Raw genomic sequence first — 17,305 nt, forward strand, 5'->3', positions numbered from 1 at the left:
TGTTGAGATTTCTAACGGCAAAAATCATAACCATATAAAAAGTTTAGAATACTAGGATGTTATAAAGGCTAATTTAAAAATGTCAGCAATAATGCAAATTTATACATCTGTCACAGAAGTCTTGATCAAAAGATACAAAACTCATTAATTCAAGTATTCTTAGGCATACTGCTCACAAAAGTTTCTAAGAAACTCTTACAAATTCCAAAATATACAGTTAATACTGAACAACAGTAACAGCTCATTTAAGGTAGCTGCTGTGTCAGGTGACAGCAGCAGAGCAAATGTATCAGATTTTTGGTAAAACATGCCTGCATAATTTAGTTCTTAGAAAAATAATTTTTATAATAAAATAACCTGCAGAAAAACACACATGTTAAAAGCATACAAATAACCCTTCATATATGACTAAGTTCGAGAAGCCATCATAAAAATGTTCATTACTCCCCCAATATCTTTATTACTATGAAAACCTCTCCTAGCCCCCTGAGAATATGTCCTCCCACTGACTTCCCATTCTCCCTGGGCAGGATCATCATCTCTCTATGATCTTCTCCCTTTTACATTCATTTGCATTTTCTAGAATTTTACATGAAAGGAATCATTGCATGGATTCTTCTTTAGTCTGACTTTGTTTATTCAGCATAATTATGTAAAGAGATCCATACACCAATAGTTCATCTATTCTTAGTGCTGGATAATGAACCCTGAAATGGAAATAGCATGATTTATAGATCATCTCTCTTGTGCAGGAACATGAATTTCTGATGAGGGCTGCTGCAAAGCCACAGTAACAGGTGTACATGTGCTGAACACCTTTGACATTCCAGGGCCAGTCCTTTTAAGGACACAGCTCACATTTCTCATGAGCAAGTGCCAATTCGTAGAATATCTGCAGCATAGAACAGAAGTTATACTTATTTACTTTTTAGAATAAATGACTAAGACAAGAAAGTTGAAAAAAGAATCAAACTATTCTCCAGTTTATGCCATTTTGCATTCCTCCAGCCATGTGTGATTTTTACTTGCGCCATGTTCATTAGCTTATGTTTGTTCTGAGGCACTGAAAACATAGTCAATAACACAGAGACCATACCCAATTTCACTTACTGTCTAAAATCAGAGGAGAATCAGTATTTCTGAGTGTATGTTATAGAATAAAAATAAAAAATATAAAGGCCACATGTTGGGTGAGGTCGACCCAAACACCATGTTTCTAACCCCTCAGGTGGACAGGTCTGATGAGGTAGGGTAGTAGGGGCGGAGAAATAATATACAGTAGTCAGAAAAGATATTCATTGGAGTCAGCTCGCTTTATTTTCTCATAGCCTTTGTCTGCCATGAGTCTCTCTGCCATGTCTGCCTACCTTCCATCTCTTTTCCCTGATAAGCTCTGTCTCCAAGCCCCAGGAAGACTCCTTTCTTTATTATCCAGAATCCCACCAACCAGGGTGGGAAAAGGTCCATGTAAAACAGGTGGGCGTTTACATACCAAAAGAAAAGATTAGGGGAAAAAAAAAAAGAAAAGAAAAGATTAGGGAAAAAAGGAAGTTGGGGGAAGGACTTTCCTTAGGCTTTTACCTAGGTTCACTTTACATATGTAGGGAGTGGTCATCTAAGGGGGAGGGGTTATACCACCCTAATCTAGGCTATGGAGGGAGGGTTTTCTGTTTATTCACTAAAAAAAAAAGGTAGATATGATATCAGGGGTCAGAGTGAAAGAAAACTGAGTATGGAGCTTGCCTTGCCCACACCAATCTGAATTTGATCCCTTGTTCTTTGAACCCTTGTTCTCTTAACTCAACAGAAGTGATTCCTGAGTCAGAGCTAGGAGTAACCCTTGAGCATCACTGAGTATAGCCCAAAAACAAAAACAAAACAAACAAAAAAAAACCCCAAAAGTTAGATTTGGGGAGCTGGGGTGCTTAGTGATCTCTTTTCCTGAAAAGAGATTACTAGGCTATAAATTTAAGAGTCTGTGACATAAGATGACTACTCTCAATAATCATGAGAGAGAATATGGTGGTAGGGAGATTGCTTTGCATGTGACAAACCAGGGTTCTATTCCAAGCACTCCATAGCTCCACCAGATCTTGGATCTCAGAACTAGCTGTGAAGTGTAGCCTCATTCTCCCACCCCAATAAACTATTCTGAAGGTAATATTTTGTTTATTTCATTTCTATTTAACACAGATTATAAATTCAACAACATATATTAATAACAGTAAACATTTATTGAGAGTTTACAGTATGCTCCATTCTTCAAATTCTAACTTGTTTTTTCTGTTTTTTTTTTTTTTTTTTTTTGGTGTTTTGGGTCACACTCAGCAATGCTCAGGGGTTACTCCTGGCTCTATGCTCAGAAATCACTCCTGGCAGGCTCACAGGACCATATGGGATGCCAGGATTTGAACCACTGTTGTTCTGCATGCAAGGCAAACACCCTACCTCCATGCTATCTCTCCGGCCCTCAAATTCTATCTTGTAACTCCCCACCAACAACCCTATGAAAGTTAAACACATAAACTCATAAAAAGGTTTATTTCATAAACCCTATGAAACTAAACTCACTCGACAGAAACTGAAGTGAGGGATCAACGAGCTGAGTAATGCACTTTGCATAAGAGAAGCTAGGTTTCATATATGGTACTTGATGGTCTTGAAATATTACCAGGAGTAACCCTCCTCAGAATAGAGACAGACTAGCTCCCAAGAACTACCAGAAATGGTCCCCCAACCAAAAAAAAAAAAAAAAGTAAAAGAAATAGAATAGAATATCATGAACACAGAGCCAGTGTTTGATTCCAAAATATAAGCCCCCAAGTCTAATTCTTAGCCACTAACTATACCTTCTGCCGCTGTCTACATTTATTAATTTTATAAAACTATGAGTGATCCCTAATATTCCTTTCCAACTAAAATGACAAGAGCACTTATTTCAAATGTTTGAGAAAGGGACTGGGCAATAAGTCATAGAATATCATTTTGAGCTAGAGAGTCAGAGCAAATGCTTAATCCCACAATATCAACATTTCTCTTTTTGTTTTTTGTTTGTTTTTGTTTTTTTCTGGCTTAACAACCATATTCTCTAGTACTTAGGCCTTACTCCTATCTCTGTGCTCACGAATCAATCATTTGGCTCAGGAGACTGAATGGGATGCCAGGAAACATATGAGGCACTCTACGCTCACTTTTTCATGCAATGAATTCATAAGAGCTGTGATAAAGTAGATATTTCAGTCTAATAAATGTCACTTACTTAATAAGTGCTAACATCAGTCCCAACTAGTGAAATTATTTTAGAAACATGACTCATTTTTTAGCAGAATGCTTTTACTAAGGGAAAAGGGGAGGGAGTGAACCTCCTGGGCACGGAGATTCCTTCTTCACTTTATTTCAGACCACTGTGGTTTTACAAGTCATCACAGTCACTCAAATTCTTAGTATTAAGACCCAGAGCTGGAAGAGAACCAGGTAAGGCAAGGTGCAGTGTTTTAAGACTTTCTTGAATATACTGCCATTGTTCTCAAGGGTAAAAACTGAGAGTAACATATAATTGCATCTTTGTTCAAGGGATGAAAGAGGTGAGCTTGGGTAGTACAATAACAGCTGACCTGGATTTGATCCCTAGAACCCCATTGATCCCCAGATCCTATTGATCCTCAGAACCTGATATTGTCTCCAAACCCTGACTTCAGGTATGGCCCCAAACCCCATACACACACACACACACACACACACACACACACACACACACACACACACACACAAGCCAAAAGACCAGTGGAAGAGGCTAATAGAACTAATGGCAGTGCCTGCATGGAGGAGAAATAATGAAGGAGCTGTGACAGAAAGTGGCACTAACTCTGTGATATACACTATTGATTCACGGTCTAAAAAGGAGAAAAGTTGGAGGAATTGATCGGCAGCACTCTGAAGAAAATTGTTCTACTATCCAGATACTGTACAGGGTGTTAGAGTAAAGTAGGGGCTGCTCAATAATAAATCAACACACATTTAATACCCACTGGGTACACAAACCATTGCTGTAGAGGCAGGGGGACTATGTATGTCAGGTGGGATGGGGGCAGGGTGTCCGCTACAGAAAAGAAGTGGGAAACAAGACAAGCACCCCAATATGGGGTTTGTCCTTCTGATGGTAAGGAGGCCTAGCATCCAGAGAAAAAGATTTGCTCACAGCAGTCATTCAGTACTAACTGCTCTGCTCTATGACCAGGTACAATCTCTGATGGTCACAGTCATTCTCAGAGACACATAAGAGGGCAAGCTTCTTTGGCGTGCATTCTGGAGATCATGCAGTGCTAAGAATCCCCTGCAGGAACTCAGAAGATAGACACAGTTTAAAGTACATATCAGGTACAATATAGTCCCCTAAGAATTGACAAGTATAGTCCTGGAGGCTCCAAATACTGTCAAAGTGGCCCACATATCCCCAACACAAAGACCACATCCATAGGTCCTTTCATTGCACCATGGACAAGTTGCCTAAGAATGACTGGTGGGGATCCTACTACGAATGTTAGCTAAAATGTTCTTAGCTGCTGTCACCAACTTTTCTTTAAATACTACTAGGCAGGCATCGAGGAAGAACGCAAAAACTACAGGACCACGGTCATTTTAGTTAAAAACAATCACTGAAATGGAATCAGTAACCTTGTTAGGAAGGAGTGGCATAAGGAATCCCCCACTGGCCTTTAAAGTCTCAAGAGGAATTCACATGTCTGAATGACAAATTAAGAGCAACCACAATTCAACTCTGTGACCTGGTGACAGCACTAATGTTGGTGAAGCATTCAATGGAATCCATGAATGGAACAAACAAGGAAAGAAATACAAATATATTCAGTGGGCAAGAACAGGCCATGGCACAAAAGGAGAGCAGCAGGCCAGGAAGGATCAGGGAGCGATGTCCAAGAGACCCCCAATATCATGCCCCCCTCCAAGATGAGAGAATGGGCTATGATGCTAGGTTGCTGGTATATGGGATGCCACTACCCCCACAATGTAGCTATCACTGAGCATAACACATGTGGACATTACTTTTTTCCAAAGACTAACCAGGGAAGGCACTGATAACTCCACCCTCCATAGTACATGGCCTGGATACACAAAGACAGATGAGTCAAGGTTGCCCTCTAGGAGGTGGATCAGGAGGACCTTGTGCTGACAAGGTCAGTCTGTTTGCTATAAGCCCATTTCAAGCTTCCCAGGCACAGGGAACTCTTCCCATTCAGGAGGAAAACATATCTATTCCTCACATGTTGGGCATGTGAGGTAGTGCAGAATTCAGCAACAGGGCAGTCAAACACTCATTCACATCACCTTAATATACAGGCATAAAGGAGATGGAAGCTCAGCCTTACTGAGCAAACTCAGTCCTGCAGGTCTGAACTTATCTATGGCCAAACTATTACTATGAAAACCAAGTGAATTCCTCTACCTTTTGTCCTCAATACACCTTAACAAAATACAGATATTAACAAAAAGATATTTGAGATAGAAAATAGTACTCACTAGTTTTTGGTTAACCACCCACTATTGCTAGTCAATTAGCAAAAAGCACAGGTATAGCACCATTAATACCAGTTACCTTTACACTTACACAAGTCTGACAAAACAGAAGTTGCATGTGTATACAAAGAAAATTCTCTGTCTTTTGACCAGTGGTGTCAGTATGGTTTTGAGGTGACATTGACTTCTGTTGGGGGCAAAGGCAGATGTAGGGGCTGGTACAAAAAGGTGGGAGAACTAAGCCTCCATTTTTGCAGACTCCTTTTTGGCTATGGAACAAAATGTTATCCAGGAATGCAGGTGGCTCTGATTTAGAAGTGAGTCATAGGAAAAAGAGGCAGAGTGCAGGGCATCAAGAATACCAGATATATTGGCAGGAGAAGCATAAAGAAGAGCCAGAAGCTCCAATACTGGGCCCCCAAATCAATAGCCTTCCTTGGCAGCTCTCTCAATTCTGGTAGGAGAAAATGGTTCATGGGTAGAGGATATCATTAGGCTCAACATACAGCAAATGCTGCCAAACTTTCCAAAGATTCTGGAAGTGCTTGCAGCCTGGATGAAATCTACTTCCTTTTAAATCCCACGAGTGGATTCTCTCTCTAATGTTGAATAATAACATGCATCTCATTCCTTTACCGGTTTATTAAATTCATAAAATACTAAGTATAACATATTTTGCCATAAAGGATAAATAAAACAAACTCAATTTGTTTTAATTATATTTTGGTATAATATCATTTGGGTTAGGGTAATTCCCATAAACTATAGCATCACCCAATTTTATAAATCTCAGCCTCCACTGTAATTCACCTCATCCATAAACATGAGATAACTTGACCTACTTTCTAATATATTCAGCTCCTCCTTGTCTGCATTAATCTGCAGTGACATTTTAAAAGTTGCTCTAATAATTTCCATTATATGAAAATGCATTTTTCATGATAACATCTTTGATTTTCCTCCCACCAACAAAACATGGTTTTCTCAACAGTCAGCCTACAAATGGAGCAGGAGACACAATGTACAAAACAGATGATATGAAAGTTGGCTGCTGAATAGGGCTTGTGCTGGGATCCTCAATGAGGCAAGAGAGTGGGAAGTGGCAAAGACCCATCTCATCTGCCATAAATCCACACTAAGTGGAATTTGGGAAATGAAGGAAACTCTTTGTCTCTAACCTGGGTAAAATACATAGAACATATTTTAAGAATAAATATAAGCTCCATAGCAAATAATAAAATTTTTCTTAAATAATTAAAGCTTTCCACACTTCCCAATAAGAGGATTAATAAAAACAAAGGAAGAAAAATTTGTGCATTTCCAACACTATTCCCAATGACATTCACAACATTTTAGATCCTGACGTCCTCCCAGCTTCCTTTCCTGTCATGATGCCTGTTGTTCAGTAATCCTGAAAGCAACTCTTTCCTATGCTCCAGAACATTGTATGAATCCTAGATAAATATGTACAGTGGAGCTTGACAAATAGTGGCCTATGATTTTCACATTTTTTTCTTTTTTTTTTTTAAAATATGGAACGCTTCACAAATTTGCATGTCATCCTTGTGAAAGGGCCATGCTAATCTTCTCTGTATCGTTCCAATTTAGTATATGTGCTATAAGAAGTTCAAAGGTAACCCAGAAATCTAGTTATCTTGGACCTAACTATGCTGTTTATTAATTTTTATGGCTGTTTTTTATGCCCCAACTGTAGTGTGTCATGGTTCTAGCAGAAAGGGTAATTTGAAATATTTACAATGTGATCCTTTACAGGAAAAAGTAAAACCTGTGCTGGAGTATAACAATACAGTGTCCTTGACCTGGCACTGGGGTAAAGTTTGGTCTAATGCATCTTCTAGATTAATTCCTCAGACACTGAGTTAATTCTACCACACTTTTGGGTTAATTCCTCCAACTCTGTCTACCATGCCTCACCCATTTGCATTTATCCCTAGCACAGTTTCTTTTCCTTAGGCAGAAGCACTAGTTCATCTGAGTAATAAATATCTTTCACTTCTCTCACAACGTAAGTCAACAATTCACTTAATTTCTATAAATTATAGGAATAGTGATATTAAGAGAGTACTAAGGTGGCTGAAGAGGGTACAGTAGGAAAGGTGCTTGCCTTGAATGCACATATGTGACTAATCCAGATTTAATCCCTGGCACAGTATAGGGTCCCCTGAACATAGCCAGGACAGGTCCTTAAGCACTGCCAAATGTGACCAAAATGTCAAGTGAGAAAGAGAGAGAGAAGAGAGTTTCTACGTACAGGGCACCACTGGTAATAATGGGCAGGGCCCATCAATAGAGTAAGTTAAATTATAGCAACTGACAGGACAAGGGCAATATAGTGTACAAAAGAGAAAATTAGTTCTTTGCTTGCTGTGGAATAAGAATTAGTACAGACAAAAATAGAAAAGCAAGGAGAAAAAGTGCATGCATTATATTGTTTTTCTGAGGAGGTAGGTCAACACAAGTACAAACTTGCTCAAAAACAGCGAGAACACCTTCTTTTTTTTAAGTTATTAATTGCTACCTAAAGGAAAGGAAGAAACAGGATAACGAGGGGAACAGGCACAAAGCAAATATCTCTGAAAGTGACTTACGTTGCAGAAGATAAATTCAGTTTTTGTTGACTTACTTATTTGCGTTTTTTTATATTGACAAGGTCAAACTCAGGGCCTCACATACACATAACATACAAGATAAGTCATGCCCCCAGAAAGCTATAATCCTAGTTCCTAGGAGACATACTTTCAAATTCTGAAAAATTATTTAAATTCAAATTTTAAAGAGAGGCTCTAAGATACACAAAATAAAAATTTTAAATGTATATATATGTATGTATATATATATATAAATACATATTTCCAGTTGGGTTGGTGGCTCAAATACTAAGATAACTTCTCTAATATCACAGTCCCTGCCTGTGCTCATTCAAGTAAGTAGATGAAAAACATCATGGTACAACTGAGACCAGCATTCTGGGTGTAAAGAAAAGTAGATATTAAGTTTATCAAACTAAATAAAACTGCATATCTCAAATTTCATTTATAATTATTCATACACATTTTTATTTGGCTTCATTATGTGTATATTCACCCACATAATATATACACATTAACACATTCATAATTCCCTAGTTAGTCCACAGAAAAGATTCAGAAAGTATGATGAATTCTAATTTCCGTATTGTGTTTTTTAAACATTTCAGAAGATGACTATCAGGAGAAATGAAGTTCCAAGTCAAGAGAAGAAAGAAATAGAACTTTTTGTCACATGGGAAAATACACAAATTCACAAGTTATGCTAAAAGTATTCTGGATCTGACCTAGAACTTATTTCCACAATCATATGAGTCTATATGAGTAATAAAAAGATAAAATTGAAATGCCCCAGTTATATTCATACTGAAAAAATTCAATCTTCATTGATAATTTTAAAGTATGCTGTCAGAAAATTCTAGCAAATCTCTAGAAAATAAATGAAATGATAAAGTATATATCTGAATTTCCTATATAACATCAAGACAAACAAACTTCTCTTTTTGTAAAGAACCTTAAATATAAGCAAGTATGTAGTGACAGAATTACACTATCACTATTTTGCTATCACTAATGAAATAAAAATATATAGATAATGATTTACCAATGGGTATATTCAGAAAAAAAGAAACCATCAGTTACAATTTTTTGTTACCTGGAATCTTAGCAAAATTAAAACCCTCACACAAAAAAAGTCAGATCTGCATCTAATCTAAACTCAAGATTTAATAAATCACAGAAAATATAAGGAACAGAGGATGTGTTAAATGTCACCATGGGGAAATCACCAAAGTGGAAACTGAATCATGATTTCTTGACCCTGTACTACAGATATTCAGGGCCAGACAAAGCTTAGTTATAGGAGGCAGTCTAGTGTCAAACAGGTTAACGAGTAGAATCTTTGGCTTCTATCTCACTAACTCACATGACCTCCCAACAGGGTTATGAAAACAACAATAAAAATCTTTAGATACTGCTAAATCTCAATAGAGGCAGGAAGAAAATTATGCCCATCTGGCCATCTCTGTTTAAAGAGCAAATAATTCAGTTTCTTCAAGAAACCAAGTCGAAAGGTGGAAAATGATGAAGAGGAAATTAAAAAAGTGGTAAGACATATATCAATGGTTTGTAATATATAAAACTTACTGGATCCTGATTCAAACCAACTTAAAAATATGTACACAGTTAAGGATGTCTAAATATCAATTTATTTTATCTAATGTTATTCATATAATAGGGTCACATATATTTTGGTGTGGAAAGTCCTATTTTTTAGGGACACATACTGAACATACTGGAGGAAAGAATAAAATAGGAAACATGGGATTCAAATTAATATGTGGGAAGAAAGAAGTGCAGATGAAGAAAAACTAGCTAAAACTTCTTTGTCCCAGAATTGGGCTGAAGGCAAACACCTCACCTTTAATTGTCTTCACTTTTGTTGGAAGCTTTCTCTGACAAAAATGTGTGAATAAATGAGCCTAAAGCAGCTCCATTCCCTTTCACTTGGGGACATAGGCTTTCTAAGCATCTTCTAGAGTTGTTGCTGGATGCTGAGAAAAAATACTATATGCAACACGCCTCTTAAACATAACAGTTAGCAAACCACTTCAGAGTTGGAAGAAAAGCCCACTGTATATGTACAAAGCACCAGGAAGGAAGGCTATCTACTAAAGTGCCCACTTTCTGAGAGATACAGAAGTTTTCTTGGCATGTGATTTTTTGGGGGCCTTTAATGGTGAGAAGATTATTTTCCCCAAATAAGGCATGAAATTTTACTCCTTCTGAATACACTGTGAGGATGAACTACTCTGACTACTCTGACCATCCTCAAGATGGTCTGGGGTTTCATTCAAAGTAAAGGAAAATCATACAAATCTCATTTATACTTAGTGAATATATGCTGCCATCTTTGCAGTCTTTGCCATCTTAGCATCAAAAAATTCCATCCATAGGGAACACTGGTGATATACTCAGTGTTGGATTTATATGCAATGGAAACCATTACTAATAAAATTATAAACCATGAAATCTCAGTCAATTAAGAACAAAAAACTTCTACCAACTAACCCAGAAATTTTGCTTACTCTTAGAAAACTATTCTACCCCATCAAACCTTCAAACTCTGTGAACAAATGCCATGGGTTCTACACTACTCTCCTCTTGAAAAAAAGAGATTAAGTCCTGTGTCTTTAGTGAGCCCTCAGGTAGGAGAGACCCACTTCTACTCTACTCACACTACATATCTACAGCCAATTTCTACAGGGAAAGTAAAATGTATGAGTATCCTGGGCCACACACATGCCTGAAGCCAAGTTTTTCTGCAGGGGACATGAATGATTTATTTACACTGCTTAAAAGGCAGTAAAGGGAAGAATATAGAACTTATTGGGGAAATATTTGGGATCTGGAAGTAAAAGCTTTCTGAACCTTTATTTATATCCTTTGCAAGTATAGTTTTAATACACCCAACAATCACAAAAAAGAAAGCAAAAATCACCCACAGGAGGCATGACAAGGTAGGTGCTTCTGAGAAACAAAACTAAATAAAATAAGATGGAAGGTTAGCCACTGATGTTTCTGATCATAAAATTTTCTGTAGCTTTGTCTATTTTCAGCCATGGTCATTATTGCTTTAATTTTTAGCTTTATTTTTAATTTTTGGGGGGTGATGCCTGGTGGTGCTCAGGGCTTTATTTCTGGCTTTATGCTCAAATATCACTTCTGGCAAGGCTCAGGGGACCCTATGTGGTGGCAGGGAGTAATCTAAATCAGCTGCATACAAGGTACACACCCTACCTGCTGTACTACTGGTTTGAGCCCTTAAGTTTTTAGTGAAAGATGTGTAGTCAGACCACTATTTAGATGATTGTGGGAGGATTTTTTTCCCTCCACTTTCATCAGACCCCATAGCAATGTTGCAGCCCCTGCAGCTGTCTATAGATTGTGTTTATGCTATCTTAGTAAAGTCAAGTTTAAGCACAGAGACATTTTATGGCTCTGGAAAGCTGTAAAGAGAATAGAAGGACTCTGATATTTTATGTCTTTCTAACAGGTAATTTCCGAGGGAAAAAGCAAAAGTAGTTTTGGGGGAGTAGTGAAGGGTTCCATGAATGCACAGGAAGTTGGGGCTCATATGCTTCTCAGTCAGGTGGGCATTTAAGACTGGATCTCACAATTCTCAGGTAACCATATGTTCCAGGGATGAATCAGGGTCAGTGTCATGCAAGCCATGTGTCTAAAACCCTATAGGTTCTCATTAGCCCCCAAAGCAACTATCACTTTTAAAGGCACATGTTCTACAGAAGTTTAAGTCCAGCTATTCCAGAAGACTTTGATTTCCAGAAATAAATCTAATTAGTGCTTATAAAAGGCTCAATTCTTGAGTTTTCAAGGAACTCTAAAAGAAATCAACTGATGAGTATAATTAAGAAAATGCTAAATGAAATTGCACATTTTATTAGATTCATGGATTTTTTTTTTGTGGTTTTTGGGTCACACCCGGCAGTGCTCAGGGGTTATTCCTGGCTACAGGCTCAGAAATTGCTCCTGGCAGGCACGGGGGACCATATGGGGCGCCGGGATTTGAACCGATGACCTCCTGCATGAAAGGCAAATGCCTTACCTCCATGCTATCTCTCCGGCCCCAGATTCATGGATTTTTAAGCTTAATTATGAAAAACAATCTGGAAGTTGTTATTTTTGCTTTATAATATTTATAAGCATACACAGCAAAGGAAAGACTTCAACAATGTTCTGGCACCCTCACCAAGCCAAAGATGCAAATCAGGAATCCAAATCCTTAGGGATGTGCAGAGGAAGAAGCTAGTGACAGCTCTGAGAGTCAACAAGCAGTCATCCAAGCAATCTGGCTGGTAGAGAATGACAGGAAAGCAACTGTACAAACTAATTCCATTTTTAATGAGTCAAGTAAGCCCATGGACAACTCTCCACTCACAGCAGCCCGATGGAGAATGACAAAGAAAATAGCTATGCAGATCCTGCTTTCCATTTTACAGATTCTATACCCTTTTTAAAGAGTGAAAACAGAAAAATCTTAAGAAGTTAGAAAGATTTTTCATAGTAAAATTTTATAGAAAATTTTCTATGGAAAATTTAAATAGTTTTCTTGCCAGATGACAGAGGGAATGAAAATAAATTTAGAGTGTTGCACTAAATTTCAATCCAGACTGTATTATGCATCATTAAGTAAACTACTAAACAAATCATCTATCATATGTTCCCATATATCCCCATCCATTGTCTATCCATTTCTCTCTCCCATGTACTCATCCCTTTAACATATTGTGCTTATTCCTGTGAAGCCTGGCTGTCTCATGTTCTTAATTGCTCTTTTTTACAGAATCTCATCCAGAAAAGCCTGCCTCTCTGAACATTTTATAACATGATTGATTGATTACATTCTTCATTCATTAAATTTTATTCAGACTTAGGCTGGCCCAAATCCCTTAAAGCAATTCTATTTCCTCTGGTTTATGTCCAAAAAAAAAGTTCCTGCTGATATTTATTCATGACTTTACTCTAAAATGTCAAGATTTCAAAACATCATTCATATTTCTAAACACTGCAGGTAAAGTTTTGGCTTTGCTGTCACTGTTTTTGTTTAATATGGTCTTTTCCTAGAAAGGGCACTGAAATAAAAATTCTGAGGGTAGAAGAAATCCAATGGAAGAATACCAATCAGGCAGTAAACCAAGAGCTGAGTTGACAGAAAGAAAAACAACCAAGTAAGTCTGTCAAATTTCATTTTTACTTCCCAGAAAATAGAAATATAGGATGATGGCTAATGGGGGGTATAGTGTTGGAGCATAACAGGCATAAAACCATATCATTCATAAATAGTATTGTAACTCATAGTGTCTAAAATAAAAATAATAATAAAATAAAAACACATTTCAAAAAGAAAATAGGAGTGCTGAAATAGGAAAGTCACACATCACCCAGGGTGGAATTACCAAGGATGGAACCATATGCTTCAATCAACCTAGACCACCATAGAACTTCAAAGAACATTCTGAAGTAACAAGGATTGTACACTCTTATTTGTTTTTTTTGGGAGAGGCGACACCCATTTGATGCTCAGGGGTTACTTCTGGCTAAGCACTCAGAAATCACCCCTGGCTTTGGGGAACCATATGGGACACAAGGGATAGAACCGAGGTCCTTCCTTGGCTAGCGCTTGCAAGGCAGACACCTTACCTCTAGCGCCACCTCACTGGCCCCGGATTATACACTCTTAGGATAAGTGATGTTTTTTTTAATCTCAACTTCTTTCATTGTCCTCAGAATTCAGTACATTATTGCCTTTATAATCTCCCTGCACACACACCTGCACCCCAAAAAGAAGTTACTAGAAAGTACAGCTTTCCATCATTCTGTGCAAGTGCAGAGCATGAAGATCCACTTGGAATGCCCCTTTTGAATCTGAAATCTCAGCAAATTGCCACTGTACCCTATCTATCCCCCAGCATAGACTCAGTGGCCAGGTGAGACCACCCAGATCCTCAGTTACCTCCATTTTAGGACACCCTGAAGATTCCCTAGGTCATGCAGCTCCTTGTATTCTCCCCTTCTCCATAAACATAGTCCTCAGCTCATTCATTACCTTGGGCCACTATCCCTGTCAGCCCTGGGCTTGCGTTCTCTGGGCTCTGCCTCCCTTGTAGCTCTCAGCACTCTTGTATCTTAGGTGGGTGTGTCACTGCAGTGTCTCGGCATGGCCTAGCAGATCTGAGACTGCCCCATGGTAAAGGGAGGCTCTTGCTCATTTAAGATGACTTGTAGCACTGTCAGGCCTTCATTGTTCATATTAACTAGATTGGATGTTCAAAAGAGAGAGCAGCCTTTATTTAGGCTCCAGCAGAGAGAAATCCCGTCTCTTCTGCTACAAGCCTCTCATGCTCTGACCAGGCAAGCCGACACAGCACTTTCTGGAATTAGGTGACAAATAACTAGACTATATTTCTATCCTACTTAATAGAAATGTCAGTTTTAGAGAGTGCCATACCTCCTAAGTGCCAATGTTTAGTCCAGTCTCGTTAGGATGGGCTAAGGGTCTCTGGTGTCTAGAGAAACTTGAAGATAATGAAAAATGGAAAGTGATTGTAATAGCAAAATATATACTATGTGACGATAAATGTATGAAATTTCTCCTCTTTCAATTTTAAAATAATGTTTTTTTGTAAAATGAAACTAGTAGATGGTCATTTTTAAATAAATTCTTATAAAAATTCTAAACTGAATAAAATTCTAGTATATAATGGAACCTACATACTCAATCACCTTGAATCACATCGACTTTAACCATCTTATCTGTGTGTGCTCTTCATGAAAACCAATCAAAAATCCTACTGAGATGCACATGCATAGTGGTTGGGCAGCAGCATTCTTACTTCAGATAGCCAAAATGACAACATAGGCCGGAGAGATAGCATGGAGGTAGGGCGTTTGCCTTTCATGCAAAAGGTCATCGGTTTGAATCCCGGCATCCCATATGGTCCCCCGAGCCTGCCAGGAGCGATTTCTGAGCAGATAGCCAGGAGTAACCCCTGAGTGTCACCGGGTTTGGCCCCAAAACAAAACAAAACAAAACAAAAGAAAACAACATAGAATTAATGAAGAAAACAGAAGTGAGAAAATGAAAATTTGTGCAATATGGTAAAAATCCAGCTCCCACACCCTTCTTCTAGATACCTATCTTCCATCACTCCAAAAAACTACTAGCCAGAGAGATCAATTAGTAGTGGGAGAAGCTACACATGGCAGCCACACGATGCCTCACAGAAAGCAGAGAAACACAATCAGGATCATAAGGCAACATTTTAACACTTTATAAAACTATATAAATGTGGAAATGCAATTACTTGATGAAAATAAAAGACCACTTTTAAAGAGCTTACCTAGGTCCTCAGTTACTGTATAGTTTCAGATTCCTTGTGGATATTCTGAAGCATCTGAGAAGCTTTCAGTAGCAATACCTAAAGCAATAGTGAAAATCAGTAACTTCAAGTAATGTTATAAATGTCAATTTTTGAAAAAGGAACTCAATCTATACATTTGGTCATTTCCCCACCCCAAAGCATGAAAGAAACTAACTCAGGAAACAATGAATTTCCGCTGCAACACATGGGCTGGGAATGTTCTTTACCAACTGGGAATTCAGGTCCCAAGACACTTATTTCGAAGACCAAATTATGTTACTGTTGGCAAAGAGGCAAAACACATTATATTCTTCCCTGTGGTAGGAATGCTTAATGGCTTTGAATTTAAACAAAGACCAAATATATACTTCCCCTGCCCTGCCCCCATCACTGTTTAAAACAAAAAGCTCAAACACTACACTCTTCTCAAAATTAGCCTTTATAAATACTTCTTGTCTGTTTTTTCCTATTCAGTTCCTGTCTAACCCATCTGTGAAGTGGCCCCTTTTGCTTTAATTGCCCTGTCTAGGTCCCAGTTCTCAGAGGCTTTGGAAACTGACCCTTTACTCAGCACCTAATTCGGGGGAAATCCAATTTGAGGCAGAGAAATATTCTAATCAATTGTAGAAATCAGCAAAGTGGTCCAGTCATAAATAAGAAGCACGGGAGAACATCCATAGAAATCCATGAGCTCAAACAAAGTTCATTTATTTTATTTGATAAAAATAATTTATTTATTTTCTCTGAAGTAGCTAAACCCATTTTGTATATGAGACCCAAATGTGAACAAGCAAATCTTGATAAAAATGGGATGCTGGTTAGTAAATATTGTAGTTTTACTATTTAAGAAGAGAATTCCTACACTGCTTAGGAAAAGAAAATTAACTCAGCATAGAGTCAAATGAGTATTCAAAGAATATATAAATGAATAGTTCCTATAATATTGAGATAGGATTAATTAGTCTTTTTAAATAGGACACTAAAATCTTAAACTATGAGTTTAAAAAGATTAAGCCACTTGCTGGTTTTTACATTATTAAAAACCTCAAATACATTTTTTTAAAAATGAAGCAAAAAATAAAGCAACAAAAATGAACACATTAATGAAAATATAAATAAAGTTGGTAAAATATTTATGTGTGAGATATAAAACATTACTGTCCTCATGCTCCCCCCCCAAATTGTCTTAATTTATATAAGGAAATAAGCACCCCAGGGGAAACAGACAAAACAAATGAACAAATCATCATTGACAGAAGAAATATAATAGCAATAAACATGTGAAGAGATATACAACTATATTAACATTAAAATATACCTGAGACAATTGAGATCTTATTTTTCATCTGCTAGTTGATTTAAGATGTTAAAAGAGTAACTGCCACTAGTACTATAGATGTGTTTTCTGCCGTAACCCCAAGGCAACTATACTTATAAAGCAGAGTACACCCTTTGATCCAGAGATCCCACTGCTAAGGATTTAGTCACAGTAGATATTGTATAAGCAGAAAGCCAGATATACAAAGCACTGTTTATAATTATGAAAAGGAGGAAGTAATTGACCTGAAGCTGCATAAGAAGCACATTAAGTCAATCACACAGACACTAAAAACAGCAATGAGGGCCAACATTTATTCATTTGCAAAGATATTGATGATATACTTCCTAGGCAATAAGTTTGTGACAACTTGCAATTTGATTCCATTTATTTGTGTCTGCATACATATATTCTGGGTTTTTTAATTTTCTTCTGGAAGGATATTTATCAAAATAGTTATCTTATTG

General features: G+C 37.6%; 1 protein-coding gene and 1 non-coding gene across 3 annotated transcripts in view; both read right to left on the reverse strand.

The window, feature by feature from the left end:
- Positions 1-17,305, reverse strand: part of TLN2 (talin 2) — a 346,512-nt gene that overhangs the window by 218,446 nt on the left and 110,761 nt on the right. For both annotated transcript variants that reach the window (XM_049772980.1, XM_049772979.1), the window contains exon 2: positions 15,500-15,577. The gene's annotated coding sequence lies outside the window, so the exon portion shown is untranslated. The remainder of the gene's footprint in view (positions 1-15,499; positions 15,578-17,305) is intronic.
- LOC126010720 (U6 spliceosomal RNA) lies at positions 7,059-7,161 on the reverse strand. The gene has a single exon (XR_007496732.1). It is a non-coding gene; the product is annotated as a U6 spliceosomal RNA (small nuclear RNA).

Source organism: Suncus etruscus, chromosome 5, assembly GCF_024139225.1.
Source record: "Suncus etruscus isolate mSunEtr1 chromosome 5, mSunEtr1.pri.cur, whole genome shotgun sequence".
NCBI lineage: Eukaryota > Metazoa > Chordata > Mammalia > Eulipotyphla > Soricidae > Suncus > Suncus etruscus.